The sequence below is a fragment of the Eleginops maclovinus genome, chromosome 7 (assembly GCF_036324505.1).
Source record: "Eleginops maclovinus isolate JMC-PN-2008 ecotype Puerto Natales chromosome 7, JC_Emac_rtc_rv5, whole genome shotgun sequence".
In the NCBI taxonomy this organism is placed as follows: domain Eukaryota; kingdom Metazoa; phylum Chordata; class Actinopteri; order Perciformes; family Eleginopidae; genus Eleginops; species Eleginops maclovinus.
In genome coordinates, this window is record NC_086355.1 from 25,215,960 (window position 1) to 25,231,415 (window position 15,456).

Sequence of the window (15,456 nt, forward strand, 5' to 3'; positions counted from 1 at the left end):
TTTCAGGGGCGGGACATTTGACAAATCTCTAAGCGGTTGACCAATCACAGCCGAGTCCCCAGCTAACCAATCAGAGCAGAGTGCGCTTTTGCAGAGGAGGGGGTATGGTCTCTTCAGAGCGTTTTCAGACGAGTGAAAAGTGGTAATTTATGCACAGGCAGTGTGAGGAAAATAAAGCGCTTTTTCAACATTGAAGCATGAAAACATGTCATAGTAGGGCAACAAAATACAGATATGGACCTGAAAAGTAGCATGATAGGGGCCCTTTAAGAGGCTTATCGAACCTTATCAATGCAACAGAGAAAGAATTATTACAAAAACTTATTACATTAGTTATTACAAAAAAAACCACTTATTTATTAAGTAAAACGTTTTATTTACACATTAAAAATACAAATAATCATTTCATCACACAAACTGTGTGTACTTCAGCGACATATTGAAACCACGGCCCAGGGTGCAAAACGCATGTCATGCATGCATTTTGGCAATTTTGTTAAAACCGGCACAGCAGGTGTATATGAATTCATTTAGGGAAACATTTATAGGCAGAATGAATTAAGTCGGCAAAGGGGCCTACATTGAAAATAACTTTGGCCTACCCGTGTCGATCCTGTCATCCAGTTGTATCGGGTAGGTTTCAAGGTTTCAAGGTTTCAAGGTTTTATTTGTCATATGCACAGCAGATACAGCGTATATGTTGGCAATGAAAATCTTATGTCGCATGCTCCTCCAACAACTCCACATACATGGTGTGTACTATAAAAAGATGTGAGTAGACATTCACACAGCTCAGGAGTTCAGCAGTCTTATAGCCTGTGGTATAAAACTGTCTCTGAGTCTGGTAGTCTTGGTCCGGATGCTGCGGTACCGTCTGCCAGACGGCAGCAGACAGAACAGATTGTTGCTGGGGTGATTGGGGTCCTTTAATATCCTACCGGCCTTCTTCCTACACCGCTGGGTGTAGAGGTCCTCCATGGATGGCAGCTCCGTCCTGGTGATGTGCTGAGCAGTTTTCACCACCCTCTGTAGAGTCTTACGGTTGAGGGCGGTGCAACTGCCATACCAGGCGGTGATGCAGCCAGTCAGGATACTCTCGATGGTGCACCTGTAGAAGTTGCAGAGTATCCTGGAGTCCATGTTGAACTTCCGCAGCCTGCGGAGGAAGAAGAGCCGCTGTCGAGCCGTCTTGGATATGACCCTGGTGTGATGTGTCCATGTCAGGTCCTCACTGATGTTTACCCCGAGGAACCTGAAGCTGCTGACTCTCTCCACAGGAGTCCCGTCGATGGTGATGGGTGTGTGTGCCTCTCTCTGCCTCTTCCTGTAGTCCACAATCAGCTCCTTTGTTTTGCTGACGTTGAGATGGAGGTTGTTGTCCTGGCACCAAGATGTCAGGGCTCTGACCTCCTCTCTGTACACCGTCTCGTCGCCGTCTGTGATCAGGCCGATGACGGTCGTGTCGTCAGCAAACTTGATGATGGTGTTGGAGCTGTGTGTGGCCACGCAGTCGTGCGTGAACAGGGAGTAGAGGAGAGGGCTGAGCACACAACCCTGAGGGGCTCCGGTGTTGAGGGTCAAAGTGGAGGATGTGATGTTCCCCATCCGCACTGCCTGGGATCTGCCCGTTAGGAAGCTCATGATCCAGTCACAGAGGGCGCTGTTGAGCCCAAGGTCCCTGAGCTTAATGATGAGCTTGGAGGGCACAATGGTGTTGAATGCTGAACTGTAGTCAATGAACAGCATTCTCACATAAGTGTTCCTCTGGTCCAGGTGGGAGAGGGCAGTGTGGAGGGTGAGGGAGATGGCATCATCCGTGGACCTGTTTGCTCTGTAGGCAAACTGCAGGGGGTCCAGTGAGTCAGGGAGGGAGGAGGTGATAAAAGTTTTTGACTAACCGCTCAAAGCACTTCATGATGATGGAGGTGAGTGCAACTGGGCGGTAGTCATTGAGGCAGATGGGTTTTGTCTTTTTGGGGACAGGGACAATGATGGACTCTTTAAAACATGTGGGGACTACAGACTGGAGCAGTGACTTATTGAAAATGTCTGTGAACACATCTGCCAGCTGAACTGCACACACCTTGAGAGCACGGCCAGGGATGCCATCAGGTCCTGGAGCCCTGTGTGCGTTGATCCTTTTCAGAGATCTACACACATCTGCACTGGTTAAAACCAGTGAGCAGGGATCCTGGGCCTTTTGTGCCTCCACAGCCGGGGGCTTCTCAAAGCGTGCATAAAATGTGTTCAGTTCATCTGGGAGAGATGCAGACACTTCCTCAGCACCACTCGTTGTCCCTTTGTAGTCTGTTATTGTTTTTAGTCCAGACCACATATTTCTGGCGTTGGAGTCCTTGTAGTTCGACTCCACCTTGTCCCTGTATTGTCTTTTCGCACTGCTAATAGCTCTCTGGAGTGCATACCTGGAATTCCTGTACTCATCCAAATCACCGCCGCTGTGCGCGATGGCCCGTGCTTTAAGTTTAGCTCGGACCTCGCCGTTTATCCAGGGCTTCTCATTTGGGAATGTCCGTACAGTAATCCACGGCACGACGTCATCGATGCATTTGCCGATGTAGCAAATGACCGCGTCAGTGTGTGTGTTTATATCCTCCTCCTCAAACACACACCACTCCGTGATGCCAAAGCAGTGGCGGAGAGCAGAGTCAGACTGCTCGGACCAACGCTGCACTGTCCTTGTCACAGGTCGGTCCCTCTTCAGTCTCTGCCGGTAAACGGGGAGCAGAAGAAGAGATATGTGGTCTGACTTGCCGAAGGGGGGGCGGGGGAGGGCTTTATATCCATGCCGGAAAGGAGTGTAAACATGGTCCAGTCAGTGGCGGCTGGTGAAAAAAAATCTTGGTGGGGCTAGTGTGCCAACAGATTTCCCTGCCTAATTTAGCATAAGCATTCAAATGAACAGTCGGAAAATGACTACAGTTCCACAATAATAATTTAATTTCACAGTTTCCAGCTTCACAGAAAAAGTAACAATTTACAGCTATATTAGACTTTATGCTATCAAATACTATACAATACAATCAAGGGATAAATGAACAACAAGGGTATGATTTCAGCTGAATCTATACAAATCAACAGTGAGTGAGTGAATGAGTGAGTGTGGGTTGAGAAGAGAGAATGAAACAGAACTTTCCTATTCAAATGTAACATATACAAAGAATTTAGAACCAAGTTATTTTCAAAATTTTTTACATAAACAGATTATTTTAATACCCTCTCTCAAGGAAAAATGCATTTACTTGGAGAAAACAGCATCAGTGCCATACAGTTGTCATTGCATGTCACAGCCTGAGAGAAACAACAAAGCATTCTCCACAACTATATTATAATTACATACTATAATATTATTACCTATTACATCGCCATCATCTCTCTTCGTCGTCGCACGTATTTTTTCCCCACGTAGCGTAGGACAGAGTCTGGGAGTCGCACTACGAAAAAAAACTATCGCTGGCTCCTTATGTAGCTACAGCAATCCTAAACCTTCACGCATTTTACGTAGCAGTTGGGGCTAAATTTCCAGCGCCCCACCGGCGTTAAATTTGGCGACATTGATAGGCCAATTATTCATAATTTCTCCCTAGCAACCATAACCGGATTGGCTGTTTAGCTGCCGGTCAGGGGCACTTTGCCGATCGCCCCATGAGAGAATGATACACTGTCTGTCAGTGGAAATTCACTGTTTAATGAGTGTTAGTTGGTGGAAATGTTGTTTAAATGATTTAAATTGCATGTAGGCACACACACTATTAAGTAAAACTGACATTGATTTAAAAAAAAATATGCAAAAAATATTTGTTCCCGTCAACAGCTGGTGGGGCAGAGCCCCAGCGCCCCCTATGGGCCAGCCGCCTCTGGGTCCAGTGTATTTCCACCGCGCGTGGGGCAGCTGACGTGCTGATAGTATTTCGGCAGGACTTTCTTCATGCTGGCTCTGTTAAAATCCCCGGTCACAATAAATGCGGCCTCTGGCCGAGAAGTCTCTGTCCTGTCGATAATCCCATACAGCTCCTCCAGCGCTATGTTGTTGTCAGCGTGCGGCGGACAGTGTTGTGCGTGAACGAGTTCAAAAGAACGCGTTCATTGAACACGCTCATTTTTTCGTGAACGTTGAACTGAACGCAACACATTTTTCAATAAAGAACTTGAACGTGAATTAGTTCACATTATGTGTCATGAACGGCAGACATCACTGTAAATGAATGTTGGCATTTGTTTTCCATTGAAAACTGAGTGACATCTGTTTTCTCTTTTGAAACGCAACGAGAGGGAAAGTTCCTCCCTCCTGTAGGTGCCGCTTAAATCATGTATCAACGCAGAAATAGTTTTGGCACTGTATGCGCAATGCATTGCGGGCAACGTAGTGTCCGGCTGAGAATAGTTGAGTTGAATAGTTGAAACGTACTGGCTTCCGCACGACGTTACCCATGATGAATTGCAGCAGAGCGGCTTAGGCATAGCAACGCCGAGAGCGCGGAGGGCTGGAGGCTCGAGAGAGAGAGAGATACAGAGACCAATGACGAGAGTGAGAGAAAGCGCTGCGATTTAAAAAAAACAAAAAAAAACCAAGATGGCTAGTGGAAGTGATGGCACGGAGACGGACTCCGATTCTCCTCACGAACATTTAAAACAATTTTACACTCTTGCAAACCAAGACCCCGACGGCAAAAATCTTTCCTTCCTGTATAAGATGTGTCCACCTGCGCAGCAAAAACAAGTTAGGACATCGACAACGTCCTTCTCGAATTTGAAACGGCACATTGAATTAAAACATCCATCCAGTGTAAATGCATATATGCAAGCCCTCGAGGGTCATAAGGGAGCAAAGGGAAAAAAGACCCCCTGCCAACCCCAGACGTGCTAGTAGATTTCATTGCACTAAGTATAGAACTGGTCTATCTTGTCTGTATTGCTACAAGTTTCAGCACCTGTTAAGAAACCCACAATAGCAGTGTTATGAGCAAATGTCTACAATGAACAGTTTCAAAGAACGTATAGTGATTTCTAGCTCGTAGTGTGAAAAAAAGTATTTATTTGAATATCTCACGAAAAAAGTGAAATGAACTGAACTTTGAACTAGTTCAGAATTAAAATTGTGAACTTTGAACGTGAACTGTTCACTTTGAGCATGTATGAACTGAACTTGAACTAGTTCAGAAAAGCTGTGAACTGGCACAACACTGGCGGCGGAACATACACTGCTGTTAAAACAACCGATGTGAACTCCCTCGGCAGATAAAAAGGCCGGCATCCGATCATGATGTGCTCTAGGCTGGGAGAACAGTCCGAAGAAATGATCTCCACATCTGAGCACCACTTGTTGTTAATCATGAAGCACACACCTCCTCCCTTGCTCTTCCCTGAGTTTATTGTCCGGTCCTGGCGATGAATGGAGAATCCGTGTGGAGCAATGGCGGCGTCCGGTATCGTGGGGTCGAGCCAAGTCTCCGTGAAAACCAAAACATTACAGGTCTTAATGTCCCGTTGAAATGCCACCCTGCTACGGAGTTCGTCCAGCTTATTATCCAGGGATTGGACATTTTCCAGAAGTAAACTCGGTAGAGGAGGCCTGTTTTCACGTTTCCTCAGCCTGACCAGGACCCCGGCCCGGGAACCTCGTGGTCTCTTCCTCCTGCATATATAGCTGCTGATATTAAAATGCTTCACAACACTCCTTGAAGATACAAATTTAGTCTACACTCCTGTATGACTGGTGATGCTTGACTGCATGATAAACTTTACAAAGTTCTGCAGCGGAGATTTTTTCATCTTGAGGAGAAGAAGTATCACTTCTTAAGGGGATATATACTTACACATAACTTGTTTTTTGTATTTCTTTGTATTATTGTCTATTTTTTTTATTTTATTATTTTATCCCCTTAAAGTATTAAGTAGGGATGACCTCAAAAGTCCGACCTAAAACCGGACGGATAGCCACCCTTTAGCAAATTAATTGTGGAATTCATTTCATGATAATAATACTTAAAGCAGAACGCCTGTAAAGACTCCATTCTAATGACTAGGATTTGACTTTCATAACTGTCAAGTTGTAACTTTAATTTAAGATTCAGAAATATTTAATAGTCTTTTTAAGAAGACAAAACTGATTGTGCCTTTTAGTAAATTACATGAATCCTTTCCAAAACTCACAGAGCCATCCACAGCCCATAATATCCTCTCTCAGATGTGATAAAATTGCAAACAAAAATGTAATAATGTAATTGCCTCTGGTCCCAACATGAGAGGAACGCACATCATATTGGAGCTGTGCGGCCACAAATATATATTGTTTTTATGAGGCTAAAATTGGTTTCTCTTTGATAATCTGAGCCCTGTGGCTCTGCGTTTGGGTTTGTGTACAGATGTATAACCGAAACCTCTGAGCGGGTTTTAATTGTGCATAGCCTATTTTCCTAACCATGGCCATTTTAAACCCATCCTGTTGTTCTAATTTGAGTTCTTGTCTTTGTGCATTTTATGGTTTAGTCATATTATTTGCTTCGAGGTGTACTCTGCAATAGACCAACATTTAAATATTTTCATAATGCACTTTGTACCATCATTCAGAGGTTGCAGATTTAAAAACCACTTCAGAGCTTAAACCAAAAACAATAAATACACCATAAATTGGTTTTCAAATGTGTATTTATTATAATACAACATTGTATAGAGAAATAATCAAATGTAAGTCGTCCTAAAAACCAGAACCAGACTAAAAATGTCAACACCGTTTCTTATGATGAATGAAATATTATCAACAGGCGTACAGTAGGCTCTTTTGTTTTGGCTGAAAATAGTAGGCCTACCTGTGTAAAAACAAGAATACATGTAACTTTCATTCCAACTCTCCTTCTGAGTTATTATTTTATATTTGGATTTCAAAAGAGTTAGGCCTATGATAACTTAAAATAAATAATAACTTAATAATAATTATAACTGAATAATTTGTTTAAACGGGGAAACAGCAGAAAAATAAAAAATACTATGTTGGGCACATGTTTGTTCCTGCTTTTGGAAAACACCAGCTCCCACAAGTAGGAGGTTGGAAACTGTAAATATATATGTTTTATTAGCCTATCAACTCCATTGTACATGTAATAAAATAAAGTTTTTATGTAGTGAAGTTTATTAAGTAAGAAAAACATTTTGAACATAAAAAAAAAAGATTATACGGCACACCTGGACAGTGCTCGCAGCACAGCACACCGGTTGGGAACCACTTGTCTAAGAGAAGATAACACTACATCTCACTTGAGTAATTACCTCAGTAAATATTGTAAACATGAGTGTGGTGTCTCATTTGCTAGTTTTAAGTCTTCTTCAATACAGCATGATGTTCATTTTGGTTGACTGTTAAAGTAAAATAGACATAAAGCAGCTTGTCTACCTCGATATTTACAGGTTGCTACCATCTTTTTGTCATTCTGGTCCTCTAAATAACATCACATGTCTTGTTCAGCGTTCATCAAACTTTAATCCACCTTTTTGTTACTTCTGCATACAAGATGGGGAAGGCCAAAATGCCAAACTCAAGGCTTTAGGCGTCACTGGTGGAGGGATGGAAGAGATGATTGGTGTCAGCTGAAGGTGGGCAGAGTTGTCTATTTGTCTACTCAATTTTGGATGGCGCCCCGAGTGTTTTCAGTATACAAAACAAAAGTGTGAGAGAGAGTGTGAGATTTAATTAATGCAATAACCCAGCACTGTAGAGAAAACAGGCACAATTAGACTTGTGAATATTAATTTGGCACATTTTGCTTTATCATTAATAACTAAAACAGGCAAAGCATGAAGAATGAAATGGTGTACCTGACTTAAAACATTAATATCATCTTCATGAAACAAACTTTTTTTGGTCGAATAATTCAACCTTATTGCCTAATTTAAGGTGAGCAGAATTTTTCCTGTAAGTTAACATTTGAAACAAAGAGCTGGTCCTGGATCAGCGAACTATGTAATTTATGAAGGCACCATGTGTGTGCTCTTAACTGAAAAAGGTCATTTCGGGGCGTGTGTTGGATCGATTTCTAGAAGAGAAGTCAAAGCATCATGTGCTGATTTAGTGCTCATAGACAGGCCAGAATATATAAAAAATGTCATTGTCCAAATGCAAAGACTGAGGGTACCTAGACCAGAACACTCACCATCCTGTATTTGTAACTTATCGTTCTACAAGTGTGAGTGAACATTATGTAATTGGTACTTGGGCTTTAGAGCTGTAGTTCACATTCTACACATATAATTCCACATTCTAGCATAATAACTTTACATTCTATAATTTTCACTGAAAAGTCATGTAACTAGAATATAAATGAAACATTCTAAAACTGAAACACAACACTCCAGTCTTGTAATTCTAGAAGTGAAAATAAGTATTCTACAATTGTTAGCCAACATGCTAAATTGTTGTGAATGTAAGTAAACATTCTAGTTTTGTAGGGGAGGGTGGGGTAAGATGAGCCAATTTTTACTTATGTTGTCCTGTAGGCAAGGAAAAATGAGATAGAAGTCAAATGACAACAACAACTTTTACTTCAGGATATCAATCAAAATGAAACATATAATGTATCCATCACAAAGGGCCTTGAAAATATGACGAGGTCTTGTAGCTTAACTTGTCCCATCTATGGGGTGAGGTGATCTGTGTCAAAGGCCAACTTGAGCATTCTGGGTTTAAATTCACCAATTGACTTTTTAAAGTTTGACTTAACAGCCCTACATATATATCCTTGTAAATATAGCAGGTAAAAAACTGTCTAGTTTAGTCCTTCATGCTAATCTTTAGCTAAATGATCCACATGGTTTACACCTCGCTAAATAACCAACATGTATATTTTCAGACCGGGATACAATTGCTTTGGCAGAACAGTATTTATACCTGACATGTTGAAGATGTACAAACAGAACATGGTTTATTGTGAAAAAAACACATTTACCACTTCACCATGTGCTTCTCTCCATCACAGCCAAAGATAAATGATGGGTGCTTCCTGAATTTACTGTCACATGACAACAAATGTGCACAGTTCCCTAGATAAAGGGTGTTGGTCAACTTACCAACTGGCTCATCTTACCCCACTCTCCCCTAACTTAACATTGAAGACTTGCATATAAACATTCTAGAATTGTAATTCACATTCGGTACATGTAACTTAACTAATGTTAACTTAAGTTTAAGTAAAGACTCTTCATTTGTGACTTTTCAAATATTAAAAAATATTTAAACAGTCATTTTATGAACTACTGTTGATACCGGTTTTCTAAGTTGTTGTGTTTTTCTTTGGTCTTGGACAATCGGAGCTAAGCAAGCTGAAATGTAAACTACGCTGACGCTCAACGTGTAGACTATATGTAGTACAGCAGTGTTATTTTGGTTTGCTTTCAGAGTTTTGGTTGTTCTGTGGAATGTTACTGATTGTGATTTTGCCGCTCCCTATTTGCCTGGAGCATGTGGACAGAATTACACATTGCACATTTAAAGATGTAAATCTTTAAGAAGAACATGTGACATCAGGACAGTGAATGAGTCTTGCACCGACTCAGTGAATGTATCAAAAAGTTTTTCTGAGCATGGAGTAGTTTGGCTCTGAGCTCTTTGTATTCTGAACACCCAGTCAGACTTGAGATGAAGAGTGTCTGTTTTGTGGTGGCCTTGGGGGGCTTGTCCTGGGGCGCTGCACCCCCTGGAGCTGTAGCCATCTGTTTTAATCTTTTTCATCATCACTTTACTTTCATGTTTGAGCAAATTCATTTAAAATCAAAACAGCAAAGAATTGTAATGATTGCTTCCAGTGAAGACAGGATCTTGAGAAGTATAACGCGAGGGTGAAGTCTGAAGCACTAACAGTGGGGGGCCACTGACTGATCTCCTGACCAGGGGCCATTTCGAATTCACATTTAATTATTAACCTCGGTAAGGGAACACTGAAAATTAAAAAGAAAATGAACTCCTGATCACACTTAAAGGAGCAGGCAGCGATTCTAAACTAGTATACTAGTGTCTAATTTAGCAAATAGCTCTTTATTTTCCGTAGTTTTAGTTGTGTTTGCATGCTAAAAAAAAAGGAAAATGGTATTCATACGTCACCCTGACTCTGTAAATAGGAAACAAAATTAAACTATTGCAGCCAATCAGCATCATAACACAGGTGATGGATGTGAAAAGAAAGCAGTGGAAGTCAGAGGGAATGTACTTCTGGATGGAGTATTTATTTCAATGTTCATAAACTGTATGAACAATCTGTCTCCAAAATTGCTGAATCCAGCTTTAAATAAATCCTGTATAGTGAGCAGCATTTATATTAAGTGATGAATTGTTGATTGAAATGCATAATCAGAAAAGCAACTCAAAGCTGCCCCGTTAGCAGAGCACAGAGCGCCTTCCGATGAATCAATCGCCCATGTAGTTCAACACACTAAGGGTGAGCAACAGCAGAGCTAATGAAAGTGGAGTCCTGCTTTATGTGTTACCAATACCCTTACAATATATTGTTCTATTTAGCTGGGAGAAAGGCACATATATATTCTGTCCAACAGCTTGATTTTCCCAGCCGTACATAGACCCTCTTCGCCTAATTGCTTAGCAAGATGTCTGCTGCCTGCTTTGACACACTTCATTACTCAGTAATTCTTCTACAGTACAATATGCTGAGCAGGAGGAGTCAATGTACCGCTCATGAACATTAAAACAATCCATTGAGTTAGAAGAAAACTCTCACAGGCAGGGCTGGACTGGGACCAAAAAATGGCCCTGGCATTTTTGGCCATGGCGGCCCACAATGATTATTTATACGATATGCTGAGGCACACGACATACCAGAGGATATATGTGCACATTGTGTTTCAAAAAGTAAAAATAAAGCGCAGTAGCCTACATGGAAGAGCTGTTAAGAGTTTAACATGTTAAAAACATGTATACGCTCTTTTACTTACAGAGACTTTCATCTTGGGAGAGATGGCTACAGTGCCACAATTCCCATCTTGAAGTGAAAGTGGTTGTCAAAGAAACACTGCTAGAAATGTCTTTTCAGTATTTAATAATAATATAAAAGAAATATACTGTTTATACAAATACAAATAAGACAATTAGGCCTACAATAACACCATGCATCCATGTAAAAAAAAAGCTCCTCAAAGTGGCACCATATGCTGAGACAAAAGGCTGCTAGACCTTGGTGCTAATGAAAGAAAAAGAACACATGTGAACTCCACATCAGGGAAAGGCAAACCCAAACCTTCACTCCAAATATGCTAAATGTGAATAATGCCTGTGAGCCACACCAATGAAAGGCACATCCCTGGAACATCCCTCTCTTGCTATCTTTTTCAGTGAATCTTGTGTTGTGGTGACCATCCTATGTGCTGAGAGGATGTCCATTCCTCTGGTCTGTAGGTATTTTGATAGTGGTGAGTTGAACTCAAATATCCGGAGGAATAACTGAGCTGTTAGGACAGTTTCATATCGGAGTAAGCCATCTCGGTATCCTCTGGCTTTGGTTTGTACATTTGATCCAAGTGTATCCAGCTTCATTATGGCAGAGAGTGTGGACACCACTTCAACAAAGAGGCCACCAGGTCTGCCATAGATTCCGAAAACTTTCCTCAGGGCATGATGTTTAGCCCACCATCTCGTCTCTCCAATTGTTGAAATGCGTTTGTGCCTCTTGTCCTGGCTCTCGGTCTCCCACACACTCACCCTTGTATATGATTCCCTGATGAATACAGCAATGTTCAGCAGGTCAAATAGTGATCCACTTTCAATAACACTATGGGTGGTATCGGACAACACGAGGTTCAGGACATGTGCATAGCACCACACATGCTGATGGGTGGGGTATTTGGATGCCATTAATGCAGAGAAACCTCTGTATCGCCCCTGCATATTAGAGGCTCCATCTGTGGAGTTGCCGATGCACAGGCCTATGTCTAATTTCAGACGTTCAAGGACTTCAGTTAACAGAGTCACAAATGACTGTACTGTAGTTGTGCTGCATTGTACGACTGCAACCAGCTTTTCATGGACTGCATCCGTGACAAACCTCAAAATCAAACGTCTCTCTCCTCCTCCTCCTCCGAATCCACCTGTACTTCGCCTTCCTCTGTGTTACTAAATTGCACATCAAAGCTGTGTTCCACTCGTTCAGCCTGTGCACTCGATGTCGACGGCCCTGCATCCGCTGTAACAGTCGACCTTGGGGTGAACATTTCTGTGATTTTGACACATTTTGCTGCGTCCACTTGTAGGCTTTTTAGCCTTTTGTCTCACAGCTTCCCCTTGCGCTTTTGTAGTGGTTTATTAGGCCTACTATCCATTTTCACAATTTCACAGACTGAAACTCACTTCTCTCCGCTGTCAGACAGCTCGAGTCAAATGGCAAAATTTGATAACCCTGGGAGGGGAGGGGGAGGGCTGAGAGATGTCATTGGCCAACCCCAATGTCCGTCAAGAAAATCAACCAATGGGCCGTTTCGTGTCTCAAATACCGTCACGGTGGATTTTGTTTTTTTCATTATTAAATTATGACAGCCCCGGCCCAAAAATGTTCGTCGGCCCACCGGGCATTGCCCGGTACGCCCGATGGCCAGTCCATGCCTGCTCACAGGTGATGTAAAGACTGTCGGCTGCAAGCCATATGTTCTATCACACAGGCTCCGCCCTCTACTGGATTCTATGGGTACTACTCTTCACCTATAACACAAGCGTTCTCACACTGAATTTACATAAACGTAGCCAGCCAATCAGCTGAGCATACCCAATCAGCTGAGCATACCCAAATGCGCGTGTAGGCCTCACAGTATATAAGGCAGCTACACCGCTGACTGTCATCCTTTTCTCTTCAGCGAGCAAGATAACACCTGAGAGAGATTACTCACTTACCTCTAAGAGCAAACGAATCCAAAAGTAGAATGGAGTCACCGTTGATGGAATCCCGTGTCTGCCCTTCATGCCCTGGCTTAATAGATAGTAGTTACCTGGATGTAACTCCAGTTCTATGAGTACGTGCAGAGCCTTCTAACGGGCTTCACTATTGGTTTACCCTCTCGAGGCTCCGCCTCGGCACCTGAGAAAGATTGACTGTGCTCTCCGCCCAATCAGGGGGTAGCATCCACCCCTATAAAACCCCAGTAACTGCGTTGCTCGTCTCCCTTGACACTCAGCAACAACAACCGGGATCAGCTGGGCTTGTAGTTAGAGGGCTCCGCACATACTCATAGAACTGGAGTTACATCCAGGTAACTACTATTTCTATTTCGTATGTGCTCCGCCCTCTAAGGGGCTTCGCTATTGGTTAAAACCTGAGGCGAAGTCCGTAAGGATGAGATGTACTCCCAGCTGAGCTCGAAACAAGCCTGAACCCAACCAGGAATAAGACAAGAATTCCACAGCAATGCACCGGTCCAGCACCGCCTGCCTGGGGGTCTCGCACCGGAATTGCAACCACGTCAGAAGCTCTGACGAACACCAAAAAACGTACCTCAGTCTGCTCCAGACGAGGTCCCCCCAGACGGTGCCCCAAGCCCAGAATGAGACACAGAATCAGCAGTCATATCCCTGAGGTACGACTGCACAAAAGTCGAAGTGGAAGACCAAGACGCAGCTAGGCAGATGTCCTCCACTGAAACACCCCTCATAAGCACCATTGAGGCAGAAATGCCCCTGGTGGAGTGTGGCCTGAGACCAGCAGGAGGAATGCGGCCCTTCGCCTCGTAGCATATGCGGATGGCATCACAAATCCAGTGACTCGTCCCTGCTAGCCGGACCAGGTCCGGGAACCACCTGGGGCTCGGATTATCCGGAGCCACGACAATAGTGGACAGATGCTGCGTCCGGACTCGGTGAAGCAGCTGCATCATCTGGCGTGAAGGCGGGAAAGCGTACAAAAGGCCGGTGGGCCCAACCTGGTGGGCTAGTGCATCCACGCCCAAAGGAGGGCAGTCGTCTGCCCTCAGGGAGAACCAAAGACGGCATTGAGTGTTCTCCCTGCTTGCAAACAGATCGGCCACGGGTTGCCCGAAACCGCTACCATATCTGTGTCACTATGTCTGCGGATAGGCACCACTCCTCCTTGAGTGGCGCCCCCCCGGGACATCCTGTCCGCCCCACATGACATGCTTCCCGCTCATTTGCAGGGCGAAGTGGAGCAGCACCTTCTGCACCGCGTGAGCTCCAACAGGTTGATGTGGTGGGTGGAGTCCGTCCACATGCCTCCCACACTGGCCTGATCGAGGGTGCCGCCCCACCCGATCAGAGACGGTCGTGAAGACTTGGACGTAGTGTGTGACGCAGCCCAGCCGTGCGCCCCCGCGGAGGCGGCTATAGGAGAGCCCCAGAATGCCACGTCCCTCCGCGCTATTGCGGGGACGTGACGCCTGCGCTGTTTGTCTCAGCTCGGGTGTAACTGGAGTCTTGCAAACCAACGCTGAAGGTTTCTCATGTGCAGCAGCCCCAGACGTACCACCGGGTGGGCTACTGACATCATCAGAGAAGCGACATGACACATCCTGCTGTCACTGAGGCCATGGACCCTATGCATTGGGTCAGCTGTAATATTGCCTCCACACGCTGCTCTGACAGTCGTGCAGACATAGCGTGGGAGTCTAGAATTAGTCCCAGGTAAGACATCTGCTGAGTCAGGTGCAGTGCACTCTTTCTGGAATTGATGGCGAAGCCCAGCTGTGTGATGTGCTGGATGACCAGCACTGTGTGGGCTTCCGCCTCCCGTCTGGGCGCTGCGAAAATCAACCAGTCGTCGATGTAGGTCAGGATTCTCACCCCTCTCTCTCTGAGAGGTGCCAGCGCCGTCTCCACACACTTGGAGAACGTCCGTGGAGCCAGCGAGTAACCGAAGGGGAGCCGACAGTACTGATAGTTCTGACCTCCCACCGCAAACCGCAGATACTTTCTGTGACGGGGTAAAATGGGAACGTGGAAATTTGCGTCGGTCAAGTCTATGGATGTCATCCAATCGCCCGGCTGGATGCATTGTAAGAGCTGTCTGACCATCAACATGCAGAAAGGTCTCCGCGCGATGTAGCCATTCAGTATGCGCAGGTCCAATATTGGTCTTGTGCCCCCCGACTTCTTGGGCACCAGGAAGTATAGGGAGAAAAACCCTGACCACTCCTCCGTGTGGGGAACTCTCGATATTGCTCCATTTTGAAGGAGCGCCGCTATATCCAACTCCAAAGCTGCCCTCTCGGCAGGCAGGGGCGGATCTAGAAAAATATTTATGGGGTGGCGAGAGAGGGGCAGGAACTTTTGAGGGGTGGCAGACGTATATTTAGAGAATTTTATCACAGTTATCAGTTTGATGAGAAATATATGCACGCACACACTACATAAGGGCACAGACTGCCATTTACAAACTCATTCAGACAAGCTTAATCTCATGCAATGTCTTGCATTTGAGGTTTCAGGTGAAACGGTTCATATTA

At 44.3% G+C, this 15,456-nt stretch overlaps 1 protein-coding gene across 2 annotated transcripts in view; it reads left to right on the forward strand.

Annotated features, from left to right (window-relative positions):
* LOC134867715 (inactive dipeptidyl peptidase 10-like) overlaps positions 1–15,456 on the forward strand; it is a 679,335-nt gene that overhangs the window by 620,645 nt on the left and 43,234 nt on the right. The gene's annotated exons all lie outside the window — the stretch shown is intronic.